Here is a 12,915-nt window from a genome sequence, read left to right on the forward strand (position 1 = left end):
AGTCGGAGACTTGGGGCGGGTCGAGTGGGGGTTACCCCCTATACCTCTCTCAGTCGGAGACTGGGGGCGGGTCGAGTGGGGGTTACCCCCCTATCCCTCTCTCAGTCGGAGACTGGACCCCGTTTCACCGTAGGTATAAAAAAGATCGGTTCGAACCGTTCAAGTCACTCTGAGTTTTTGACTTGTATCGAGCGCTGGAAAAAAATCATGGCACAAGAGCTGACCGACGAGGAGATGAACCAACAGATGGATCAACATGAACAAGAAGCAGTGAGTATAACATGCACCCTATGTAAGAAAGTCATCCCTAGAACCGAAATCTGCTGTCGTACCAAGTGCTGTCGTTACCACGTGCATTTCGATTGCTACGTCAGGACACTCGATGAGCAGCTGGTGAACAAGGGGGTGACCCATGAAAAGTTGCACTGTCAAATCTGTCACACACCGTGTATTCTAAGTATGCTCTTGGCCTCCCTGGACAAATGACCATGGAACTGAGAGACTCGTCGTCGCCTCCTTTATTCTAGAATTCTATCTCCGTTTGGACTTGGGATTTTGTTTCGTTGTGTTTTGCGGTTACAAAGCCTCACCTTCTTTTCATAGAGTTACTGGGATTGGTTACCGGAAGAACTAAAGGGTTACGTGATTGACCTAGCAACCTGGCAGTGCATACGCGATCGGAGGAACAATGAACCATTGAGTCGACTTCTCACAAGAATCTTGGATTATGCCGAACTGAAAAGACTATGGGGCTACGGCCACATACAAATCAAAAGACAGAAATATATAAGTAGATTTAATTACGGAGGCAAATCTCATTTCCAAGCTTTCTATGGTTATTATGTCAACGCGCGTAACGAGAAAAGGAAACTCTATTTAGGATATGGTTTTACAAACGTGCTCTGTCTCTTAAAAAAGCGTCATTGTCAGACAATTTGCTTGGTAGCCTGGGATTAAAAAACTGACCAATAAAAAACGTTGTGTTCATTGTCTTCACAGAACAGACGGACCCACGACGAAGCCTTCCCCTTCGACGATGACGATGACTGGATCTTTGATCCGGCTCTCGATCGAGTGATGCTCCAAACCAGAGGTGGTGGTGGTAATACAAGACCCCTCCTAGAATTCGAATTAAGACCCGTAGGCGCTCGACGTCACTGGCGAAACGTCCTCAACAAACAACGATTCGAAGCCACGCTCAGACAACACAGAGACGTGACTCGCGAGGAGAATCTAGGTCAAGAATTGACTCAGGCCCTTCAACGATCCATCGAGCAACAAATCGCTCAGGATCCTACCCTGACACCCGACTCCACGGTCCATTTCACCATGCAGTCCAGTGCCTTCACGCACGCCTTTCAATCCACCACCTTCACCGTGCGCGAATTCGAAGAAGGGAGTGAAAGACTAAACACTTATCTCCAGTCTCTCGCGGCCAAACTCAACTCCAACGAAGAATTCACCCCCGACGACACGTTTACCATGGAAACCACTTTCATACGTACCCCAGGTCGTGGCAGTGGAAAAAAACGATACAAGCCTAGTTGCGCCGCCGTGCGGGGAATCGTCAAACGGTCGCGCGTGACCATCCAAAACGAAGATAATCTATGCTGCGCTCGCGCCATCGTCACCATGAAAGCCCTGGTAGACGCGAACGAGAATTCGCGTGACCAAGATTACCACAATCTCAAACAGGGGTGCCCCGTCCAAGAGCGATTGGCCAAAGAGCTCCACCGTCGAGCCAACGTTCCCGAAGGACCTTGCGGCATTCCCGAACTGCAACGGTTTCAGGCCGCGTTACCTGGCTACCAGCTCAAAGTCATGTCCATCGACCCACCCCACATGATCATCTACGCTGGACCCGAACCCTCGACCAAGATCATTCGTCTCGTCAAAGAAGGCGATCACTACGACGGATGCAACTCGTTTAAGGCATTCCTCGGCAAATCCTACTTCTGCGACGAATGCAATCGAGGCTACGATCACGAGGACTTCAAACATCATCCCTGCCTCGGTAAATGGTGTCCCGCCTGCAAACGAAAGGACTGCCCCGATTTCATCGAGAAAAAACGACCCCTAGCACATGGCACGTTTCCCGAACCCACCGAGATCTGCCGATTGTGTCACAGAAAATTCTTCGGAGACCAATGCTACAACGACCACTTGCAACGGCGGAGTCTCAGTATCCCCTCCATCTGCGACACTTACAAAAAGTGCGTGAAATGTTGTCACGTCTACGAATGTAAACGCAGGACAGGACGAGGAGGTGACCGTCGTTCCCCCGATCACCTGTGCAGATGGGGCGAATGCAGCATCTGCGAAAAACAAGTCCATCTGGAGACGCACCGATGTTACATCCAACGCCTCCCCCAAGACGAAGACGACCCCAAAAAGAAACGCGTCCCCCGCGACCAAGTCAGAGGGCGACCCTTCGAAGAACCCGACCCCGACGATCCAGACACGCGAGTCTGGGTAGACAGAGACCCGCCCCTTCAAGTGTACTGCGACTACGAAGCCATCACCGACGCCGAAGGGAATCAGACACCCATTCTACTCTGCTTGGAAGACGATGACGAGCAATTCTGCTCCTTCTACGGTCCCGACTGCACCGCCGACATGTTCGACCACCTCGAATCCCTCGCCGTCGACGTGGACAATGACGATCGGGACGTCATCGTACTCTTTCACAATCTCAAAGGCTACGACGGGATGTTCATCCTGCAACACTGTTACGCCACGCATCGAGAAGTCACAGACCAAATCACCGTCGGCACCAAGATACTGTCCCTAAAATCCGACAGACTGACTTTCAAAGATTCCCTCTGCTTTCTCCCGTTCCCGCTGGCCCACTTTCCAGCCACCTTCGGAATCCACGAACTGCGCAAAGGATTCTTCCCGCACAAATTCAACACCCTAGAAAACCAAGCGTACGAAGGTCCCATGCCACCGCGAGACATGTACGATCCCGACGGCATGTCCGCCAAAAAGAAAGCCGAATTCGAACAGTGGTACCAAGAGAAAGTCAACGACAACTACCATTTCGTCTTACGGCAAGAAATGGAAGCCTACTGCGAGTCGGACGTCAAACTCCTCAAAGCAGGCTGTCAAAAGTTCCGGCAAGAATTCAAACAAAAAGCCGACTTTGACCCCATGGAGAAATGCGTCACTATCGCCTCCGCCTGCAACCGATTCTGGCGCAAGAAACTCGTCCCGCTCAACACCATCGCCTCCAGACCCCCGCGAGGATGGCACGGTGCCCGATCCAATCAGTCCGTCAAAGCCCTGAAATGGCTAGCCTGGCAAGAACACTCGTTGCAACACACGGACCAAGGCGATCGTATCCTTACGGTGCGAAACGGAGGTGAAGTCCGACTGGACGGTCATCTCGTGGACGGATACGATCCGACCACTCGAATCGTCTACGAATTCCACGGATGTCTATGGCACGGATGTCCTCGCTGTTTCCCGACCAATCGAGACCGACATCCCATCTGTCACGCCGATCGCACCCTAGACGAAGTCTACGAGTCCACACTCCGCAAACACGACCTTCTCAGTCGTCAAGGTTATCAGCTCTGCGTCAAGTGGGAATGCGACTGGAACCTAGAAGTCAAAACCGACCCAGATCTCCGCCAGTTTCTAGACACGTTCGAAATCGTCGAACCGCTCGAGCCCAGAGAAGCTTTCTTCGGAGGGCGCACGAACGCCATCAAACTACATCACGTGGCCGACGTGGCTCGAGGAGAGAAAATCAAGTACATCGACGTGACGTCGCTCTACCCCTGGGTCAACAAGGAATGCGTATACCCCGTAGGACACCCTCAAGTCATCGTCAACCCCGACGACCAAGACATCCATCACTACTTCGGCATGGCCAAAGTGGACATACTGCCGCCTCACGAACTATACCATCCCGTTCTACCTTTTAAGCACGAGAAAAAACTCACCTTCCCACTCTGCCGATCGTGCGTGGAAGACGAAATGAGCAAACCCCTCTTAGAGAAATCGCATTGCTGCCCTCACACGGCCGAGCAACGCACGCTACGAGGGACCTGGTGCACACCCGAAATCCAGAAAGCCGTTGCCATGGGATACACGCTCATCAAGATCCACGAAGTCTACCATTTCCCGGAAAGACAACGTCGTAAAGGCCTCTTCGCCGATTACGTGAATACCTGGCTAAAAATCAAGCAGGAATCCGCTGGTTACCCGAACTGGTGTCACACCCCCACAGACAAGGCACGGTACGTGCAACAATACCAACAGAAGGAAGGCATCGCTCTCGATCCGGCCATGATCCTGAAAAATCCCGGACGCAAAGCCACCGCCAAACTCATGCTCAACTCCTTCTGGGGCAAGTTCGGCGAAAACCTACACAAACCCACCACCCAAGTCGTCTACACCGCAGCACAACTCTTTGATCTCGTTTCCAATCACTTCAACGACATAAAACAAGTCAGAATCGCCAACGACGAAGCCCTAGAGGTCGTCTACACCGAACTCGAAGACAACCAACCCGATAACGGACGAATCAACATCTTCGTCGCCGCTTTCACCACCTGCTGGGCTCGACTCAAATTATACAACTACCTGGAACTGTTAAAGCAACAAGTTCTCTACTTTGACACCGATTCCGTCATCTACTCCTACAAACCGGGTCAAGCCGACGTTCCGCTAGGCGATTACCTCGGAGAGATGACCAACGAGCTCGACGACGACGACTTCATTACCACTTTCACCTCCGCTGGACCCAAAAATTACGGATACAAAACCCACCAAGGCAAAGTCTGCTGCAAAGTCCGAGGCTTCTCACTCAATGTACGAGGATCTCAACAACTCAATTACGACGTCATGGAACAAAATCTCCTCGACGAACTCGAACAACCTCTCGAGGACGGTGAACGACGCAACATCCCCGTCGTCAACCCCAACTTCTTCTGGAGAAACCCAGCCACCAAACATCTCAAAGTCATCACACGAACCAAACGCTACGGACTCGTCTTCGACAAACGCGTCGATGACACGAACACTTTCAAATCGTTTCCATACGGATACACACCCTTGTAATTTTTTACTTCCTGTAAAAATCAATAAAAAATCAATTGTTAAAACTCACTTCCTGTCTATCACCTTATTTTGGACATGCGCGTCACAACCTCGATCTCATGGATTGGCTATCGCCTTATTTGGGCACGCACGTGACCTGTGATGAAAAAGGCCGCTGACCTGTGACGTCACTGCAGACGCATTTTAAAAAACATCCGCCATCTTGGATTTTCAAATTTAAGAGAATGTATGGGAAAAAGTTGGTCACGTGGTATCATCCCTGGCTCCTGATTGGTTACTGCCCCTATAGACGCCCTTTACTACTAGAAATTAACGTGAAACTGACTTACATTCAGAACAAGATGAATGATAATCTTTTGTGTATTCAGTAAAATATAACATTTGCCAGTGATTTGTTTGATATGAAAATTACTGCAAATGGATTGGAAATTTCAAGTAGTCTATTGTTTGCAGTTAAAGGGTCGCTGCATCCTTCAACTAATGGAAACTTCCTACAGCGTCAAGAATACTTGTCACTTTGAACTAAGTGTGTAAATGGAAGTAGCAGACACTTTGTATTTGAAAATTCTCTTGACATAAGCGTATTTGGAAAGTTGCTTGTTTGTGTAAAAGGTTTTGGCGACACATTTGCAGAGTGCGGAAATTTCCAAGTTCTACTGTAATGTCATGTATGTCAGGTGTATGTCATGTTTCTACCATTAATAATAAATTACATTTTTATTTATGTTACACGTCAAAAATTATTTTACAGTAGTAAATTCATTAATTACGTTCATTTTGTAAATTACACTAATAGTATTTAAAGTTTCCCTTAACCAAACAGCTGCGACAACAAATTAATTTGTTTTCCTTGAATTCGGCCTCTTTGCCTATCAATTTTCATTTTTTTCGTGGTAAATTTTCCCGCGTACAAAGTTACAAAGTTATATAAGTTATATAATTGCAAACGATTGTTAAGTTAAAACTGTAGGAAGAAACTACTTTCCTATGGCCTGTAGCGGCTGCAACTGGTTTCTAGTGGATCTGTGGGACTTCTCCTGGCCCTCTTACTTCGATGAGTTAAAATTCAAGTGTTTTTTTTTTCAAATGGGGTTTGAGCAAAATACCACACTGAGCCGAACAGTTTACGAAGGTCTTACTACGGGAAGACCTTACAATTCGCATATAGCATGATACGTTGTTAGTTGCTCAAAGTCATATACTACCGAGAAATATTAAAAATATAAACCGTGATGGCAGAAATGATTTAGCGTTAGCTCAAAGGACACGAAGCGTTGTCGTTTAAAATAGAAATTAAGGAAACGGTGTCGGAAATGTAAAGAAAGTTGATTATATAATACTTAAAGGGAAAACGAAGTATCGTGCGGCACAACAGTTGCCGCTTTTAATAAAGTCTGGAAATGTTTGGCTATTGAAAGCAACAAACATATGGGGGAAGTCTTGAAAATGAAAACAAAAATTATGGAAAAACGTGGAAATGCTGTTAGTTACAGGAAATGGTGCTAACAGATGATGTATATTTCATGGTCAGCAGAAACTTTGGTATTTTTTTAAATAGCGTTATTTGATAAATGTCACTCTTAATATTTAAAATTGAAGAAATCAAACATGGCGTTGAAATCACGAATCTCAAAAGCCACAAACGACTGATTCGAAGAAAATCATTTAAACGAAATCTACAGTAAATAAACTTGGTTTCAAATCTGAAAATTTCTGGAGGAAATTTCAGTATGTGACATATTACTTTTGAACATTGCTTCTCGTGATTCTCTTCTTTTATCTTAAAATTTTAGAGTAAGAGAAAACATTTTAACCCTGAATCAGTTCTGTAATTCGTAACTTCGTTAAATTCAACTTAAAAAAGGAATTCAATTCCAAGTTTCATGTTCCAAGTTACATATACTAATTTATCATGAATATAACTGTTAGAACAAAGTTTAGAACATTGAAGTAGTTTTTTTTTTTTCCAAAATTGCTTTAGTCTGAGTTTCCCGGAAACAAAATACAATGACTGGACTCAAGTAATCGTCTGGTTTCCTTAGAGGAGATTGTTGATTTAGCCAGCAGAAATTAACATAAAAATGAGATTCAGCTCAAAATAAATATAGGATATTAGGCCCCATTTATATGGTCTCGGGTACCCGAGACAACCCTCCCCCGAGCTAGTTGCCCTGGCCGAGGTGACTTTTAGGTTATTTGTTTGCAAACTTCAACCAACCGTTTACATCAGGGTCGCGAACCCGTCTGGGGGAGTTGTCTCGCTTCGGCGGGTAGGTATTCTTATCAAGCGGAACAACTTTTCTTCATATAAACGCTTTGGCTCGCCCAACCGGGACAACTCTCGGCGTGGCGAGTGTCACGTAATGCCTAGATTTAGATTTAAAGCAGAAATTCATATCAAAGAAGTGAAAAATTAACTCGACAAAACCCTCTGTGATCGAATGACTGCGGGAAACTCAAAGAAAGAGGGATATTTGCACATTTGATTATTCAATGACGGTTATGATTAATCATGCAGGGTCAACTTTGACTCGGCTTACACGGACTACGTCTTCACATATAAACGCACGCTAAAGTTGCCTCGTTGAAAGGGTTGTCTCGGGTACCCGAGACCATATAAATGAGACCGCGCGGAGATACGAGATTTCTGTGTGAGTGTTGGAAAATATTTCACGACTGAGCGCAGCGAACGAGTGAAATATTTTTCAACAGTCGCAGAGAAATCTCGTATTTCCGCGCGGCCATGTAATACTCTATTTATTATATCAACACCAATGAAATAACGAACCATTTAACTTTCGCTGGGAAAGGCGCGATTTATTATGTTACCGTAGCAACGTGATCGTTTCACACAGGAGTCACATATGAAAATAACATGTTATTTTTCATGTGTGAAGATATCATGTTTCTCCTGGTATTTCATCGGTGTTTACATAATAAATGGTAATCTTTCTAATAGCGACTAAAAGATAATTGAACTGATTTACTGGATATGAAAATTGGGAGAAATGTGACAGCAATAGGCAAAATATTAAAACTCTAACTTGGCTCAGGGCTTGGTGGAATAAAGGTTGTTGATGGAAGGAAGCGAACTTTTTGTACGTGAAGATTCTTCCGACATATTAGAAGAATTGCTTGTTTGTGTGAAAGGTCTTTGCCGTTATATTTAGAGAGTTCGCAAAAGTCGTAATTCTATTGTAATAGATGTATAGGTCATAGTTTTGGCCATTGGTTTGATTTATGTATCACATTTAAAATTCTCTTATTACACCTGTCAATTCCTTAATTATTATTTTTTTATTATCTTTTTTATTTAAAGAAACATTCGTACAGGACTAAACTTACATTGCATTACTCTACTTACATTACTCAACATCTCTCTACTTATTATATTACTGTAGTTATTGGATTAATCACTAGTAATCACTTGTATTCGCATTACCAGTTGAAAATTTTTCTCCTGAGCTATTTATTCCAATTTGTTCTCGAAATCATTTGATTACCTAGACATATTACATTCGGAGAATTTGTAAGATTAATGAAGTTGCCAATCTGAATCACCATCCTGAAGCGGATTGACTCGAGAAAAATTTGATAAATAAAGTAAGATTTACTGCAAAGTGATGAGGTTTTTAAAACATCACCCTCATTTGATATTGAAGAGAGTAGCCGAGTTTTTCTTCCCTTTGTTATGTCCGCAAATATCGAAATTTTAGGGTCGCATCTTCACGTACCTACAAGTTTTTCTAGATCTATTTCATGTCACACAACACCGCACACAATTAGATAACCATACAGCTGCGACAAGGAATCTCGAATGTGAGAGCGGATTGAGGTGATAACATTTTTTTCAAACCAGAATTAAACATGTTGTAATAATGGTAATAATGTTTGTTAATAGAATTTAATAGGATTGTCACTTGTTATGGGAGGGACGAAAATTTGTCCTTGTATTCGTAGCGAAGTTCCTATACACCTATCGGCCCAAGCGCGGAATCCCATACCTACAAATTAATTTTTTTAATTTGTCACAAGACTGTCTGTAAGGGCGTAAGTCCGCAACTTGCACTGCTCGTGCGGGAGCTGATGCCCTTGCCTTGAAAAAAAAAAAAAAAAAAAAAAAAAATGGCGTCTTACTATCCGAGCACGAAGGCGTTACTGGAGAATATTGACCCGAGGTCGTGGTACTACGGACCGAGCGCAACGTGGTCCGTACAAAAACGGCCAATGGCCAAAATTCCCCAGTACGGCTCAAGCAAGCTAGGCTAGGCTTTCGAACTGAAAAACACCCCCCTGGCTTTTGACCGTTGAAACATTTCCATGGAGACAGTCCGTGTGGCAAAACCCCAACCAAGAAAGGACCAATCAGAACATTTGGATTTAACTAAAGACTACCTTGCCATATAATAGGAGAGAATATTGCAGAGTAGAGTAAAGATAGAAAATATGCAATTAAATAAACGAGGAAATAACGGTTCTTCAGAACTTGTCCATGAGAGAACCAGGCAGGAGGTTATACAGCTCAAATCCGATTTCGCTCAAACCTGAGACATTTTGGGTTTTTACAAGTGATAGTTCAAAATATTTTATCCCTCTTAGTTAGAAGTATCCCCTTCAAAAATGGCCGTGTGACACCTACCTATTTATGCATTTTTATTCAGCTGTCTTTGGTTTAGTATTTCTGCAACAAGAAAGGTCAACTGAAAGAAAATGAAATCCAGTGTATCATGTTCTAAATTTATCAGTCTTAAAGCGCAGTAATTCACTACAGTAGGCAATTTGATATATGTCCATGGCTCCGTCTTACATAAAATGCATATTTCTTAGTGTTGTGCATTGCCATTCCACTTTCATCATCAGAGATATCAACAGTTTGTCGAGAACGCAATTCAAGAGATCGTTGAAAATCCAGAGAGAGCCATCACTGCTACTGTAAGATACACATTTCTTTCAAAACCCAAAATAAAACATTCCGCCATCTCTGATGATATAATGTGTACAGTAATATCGAAATGTGCATGTATCGAAATACATGACGTACCGGTATCTACCGAGATAAAATAAGATAACCGCTGAGTTGATTAGCGGCTACACGGACGGATACCTATCTATCTATACAATTGATTGCAAACATGGATACAAATGCAAATGGAGAGCTTCTTGACATAATAATACCAAAGAGTTAAAGAGAAACATGAGATGGTTTTGGTTAACTATTACATCGTGAGGGACTGAAATGTTTGTAGTGCCGTCTAGATATAGATTGCTCCTTGCAATTACAAAATCCATTCTCAAACCGAGTCGCTGTTCAAAGGTGCTACATATGGGGCCGAGATGTTTGCTGTAACTGTTTCTGGTCTTCCAGCCGCTCCATGACAGCAAGCAGTTAATGAATCTCATGGAGTCTTACTGGAATAAGAGAATTTCGATCTTAGAATATTAATGATGAAGGATGAATAAAGGCCGCTCCGGATCTTAGCCATCTAAGGAGCTGCTGCATGTATCAAGCGTGGGAGCAGACAAAGACTTTTTCAACATAACCGCACTGGGTGTTCCATGAATAGAATATAAAGCATCAGTTAGACTGCAAGATACTGATCTTGTCAAGCGTTGCGTACGTTTTCCTACTATGTGGAGCTCTGATGACCTAACTGGACCCTTTCGCCTGAAAGATTGAGCGGCACCAACTGCTGACTGTATTGCTTGAGGCTTTTTGAACCCCAACAGCTCTCGAACAGCGTTCCTAAAACGGCGGTCTCTATAACAGTAAAGCAGCGGATTAAAAAGAGAGTTCAACTGCATGAATATCTGTGTAAAGAGGCTAGCAGCATTCGAACGAAAGAGTGGCAGAGCATTTCCTAAGATACCAAAAACAAACACGGGGATAAACGAGGATATAAACACAGTGGTTAATAAACCAGTCGTCTTGGCAACTTTAGATTCCAGTTTTCGTTTTATTAGGACGTCGATTTGAGAGATGTCGTTAGCTTCCGATTGCGTATGCCAAGGTAAACCTTTCGATAAAAGAATACAGCAAGAAAAAGACAAACAGTTTCCACAACAGTCCGCCCGGTTAAAAAGCCGTTCGAAATCCTAGGATCCACAACAAACGCTTTCGTTATAAAGTTTGCAGTCACTGGGAAGATCGCCGAGAGCCAGGTACCTATCGCAATCTTTTTGAGGCGGCCATTTGTGATAATAAGCTTGTAGTCCATCCATTTTTGTACCGCCACGTACCTCTCCCAAGCAATGATAGTCAAGTGATGCAAAGTAACAAGGAAGAGTGAAGGAAGAAAGAAACGATTCACCGAATATAACATACAGGTAAGCTCAAGGGAAACTTGACCTAACATAAAAAAATCAATCGTGGCAGATGTCGGCATAGTTATAGCACCAACTAGAAGATCCGTAACAGCCATGCTTGACAGCAAAATGTTTGAGGGTTTTTGCAGCTCTTTTCTTTGCTTTATCGCTAGGATTATCAATGCGTTCAAAATAATGGTAGGGAATGAAACCATGACTCTTGTGAGGCCTATAATCATGTAAAAACTAGCTGGGCCTCTGATTTCCTATGATATGTTCGGTGCGTACCTGCAGTAAAACGTTGTGCTGGAACAATTTGTGGTTGTTTCGTTGCTATTCAGGTCCATGCTGTACATGAAGAATGTCTCTCAATTGTATTCAGGGTCGTTAAATAACCAACCACGTTTGTTGATCACATATCTTCAGCCATTCAGCTTTTTTACGCCTGTCTACCGATTCCTTCAGTCAATCCTATGACGAAAGCCAGTATAATTATCTCTAAAATAAGCTTGTGACAGTGTTAGGAATTAGCGCTCGCCCGCTCGCCCATGCGAGGTTGAAAGCGGCGAGCGAGTGCAAATCATTGATCACTCGCCGTTTGGTTAGTATGATTTTCATCTTTAGGAAATTATTTAAGCTTAATATTAATAAATATTCTTTTAATTTTCCATTTTGCATATCTTTCGTGATGCCCGACTAATTTGCCAAGCTAATGAAACAAAACTCAGAGTTTCGAAATCAGACACAATAAAATGCGGATCCCTCGCAGTGAATTTACACAACGGTTGAATGTTTATGAAGCGATGTCTTGGTCTCTATTTGAGTCGGCATTTATTAGTGCCTGAGAACTGCAGATGGCACACGAGAGGAACAGGGATTTTGCTTGCTAGGAAATAAATCTGCATTGTTTCCGTTGATGTTATTGTTGCAGCATTTATTTGTTTCTTCGGAAGGGAAAAAAACGTTAGTCTTCCATGCACCGGCAAGTTTACAGTCACTCGCCTGAATGGCGAGTGACGTCAAAATTTAGTTTTCAACACTGTTTTGTTTTATGATGCATGTTCAGTCTCACTAAGTTCTCTTTCTTACTTGAATTTAAACCACATCCAAAAGGGAATAAAACGATTCAAGAAAAATATGCAGAGGTACAGATGATGCATTTTGCCACACAGATTTTTTTGGGGTCCAAGTGGACAAATAGGTGGTAAGTCTGATGAGTATCGATGTTTAACTATACTTGGATGCAGTATTCTGGGAGGGTAGCAGTAGCACAGACTAGCGTTGTGCGTACACTTAGTCAAAGCCAAAAAAGCGAACCACATAGTGTAGAAAAGATCTTTGTTGGGCTCCAACAGCTGCTCTAGCTGCTGTTATCTATGCTCAATCAAAGGAAAATCGGCTTCAGGACATTAAAATGTTTCAATTATCATCACTTATCATTCAAAATTGCTTTACCTCTGGTTCTCGAGGTTAAACTTCAGTGATTGAGCCTAGAGAAACGGCCGTTTTCTTGAAAGGAACTGTTCATTTAGCCAAAAAGTCACA

General features: G+C 43.4%; 1 pseudogene across 1 annotated transcript; it reads right to left on the reverse strand.

The window, feature by feature from the left end:
* Positions 1 to 9,698: 9,698 nt before the first annotated feature.
* LOC149108904 (trace amine-associated receptor 1-like) lies at positions 9,699 to 12,915 on the reverse strand (annotated as a pseudogene). Its single transcript, XR_016208568.1, has 2 exons — positions 12,826 to 12,915; positions 9,699 to 11,841 (listed from the first exon to the last, which is right to left on the reverse strand). The product of XR_016208568.1 is annotated as a trace amine-associated receptor 1-like (transcript).

The sequence above is a fragment of the Orbicella faveolata genome, unplaced genomic scaffold, assembly GCF_042242905.1.
Source record: "Orbicella faveolata isolate gen_17 unplaced genomic scaffold, um_ofav_v1 contig_25, whole genome shotgun sequence".
Lineage (NCBI taxonomy): Eukaryota > Metazoa > Cnidaria > Anthozoa > Scleractinia > Merulinidae > Orbicella > Orbicella faveolata.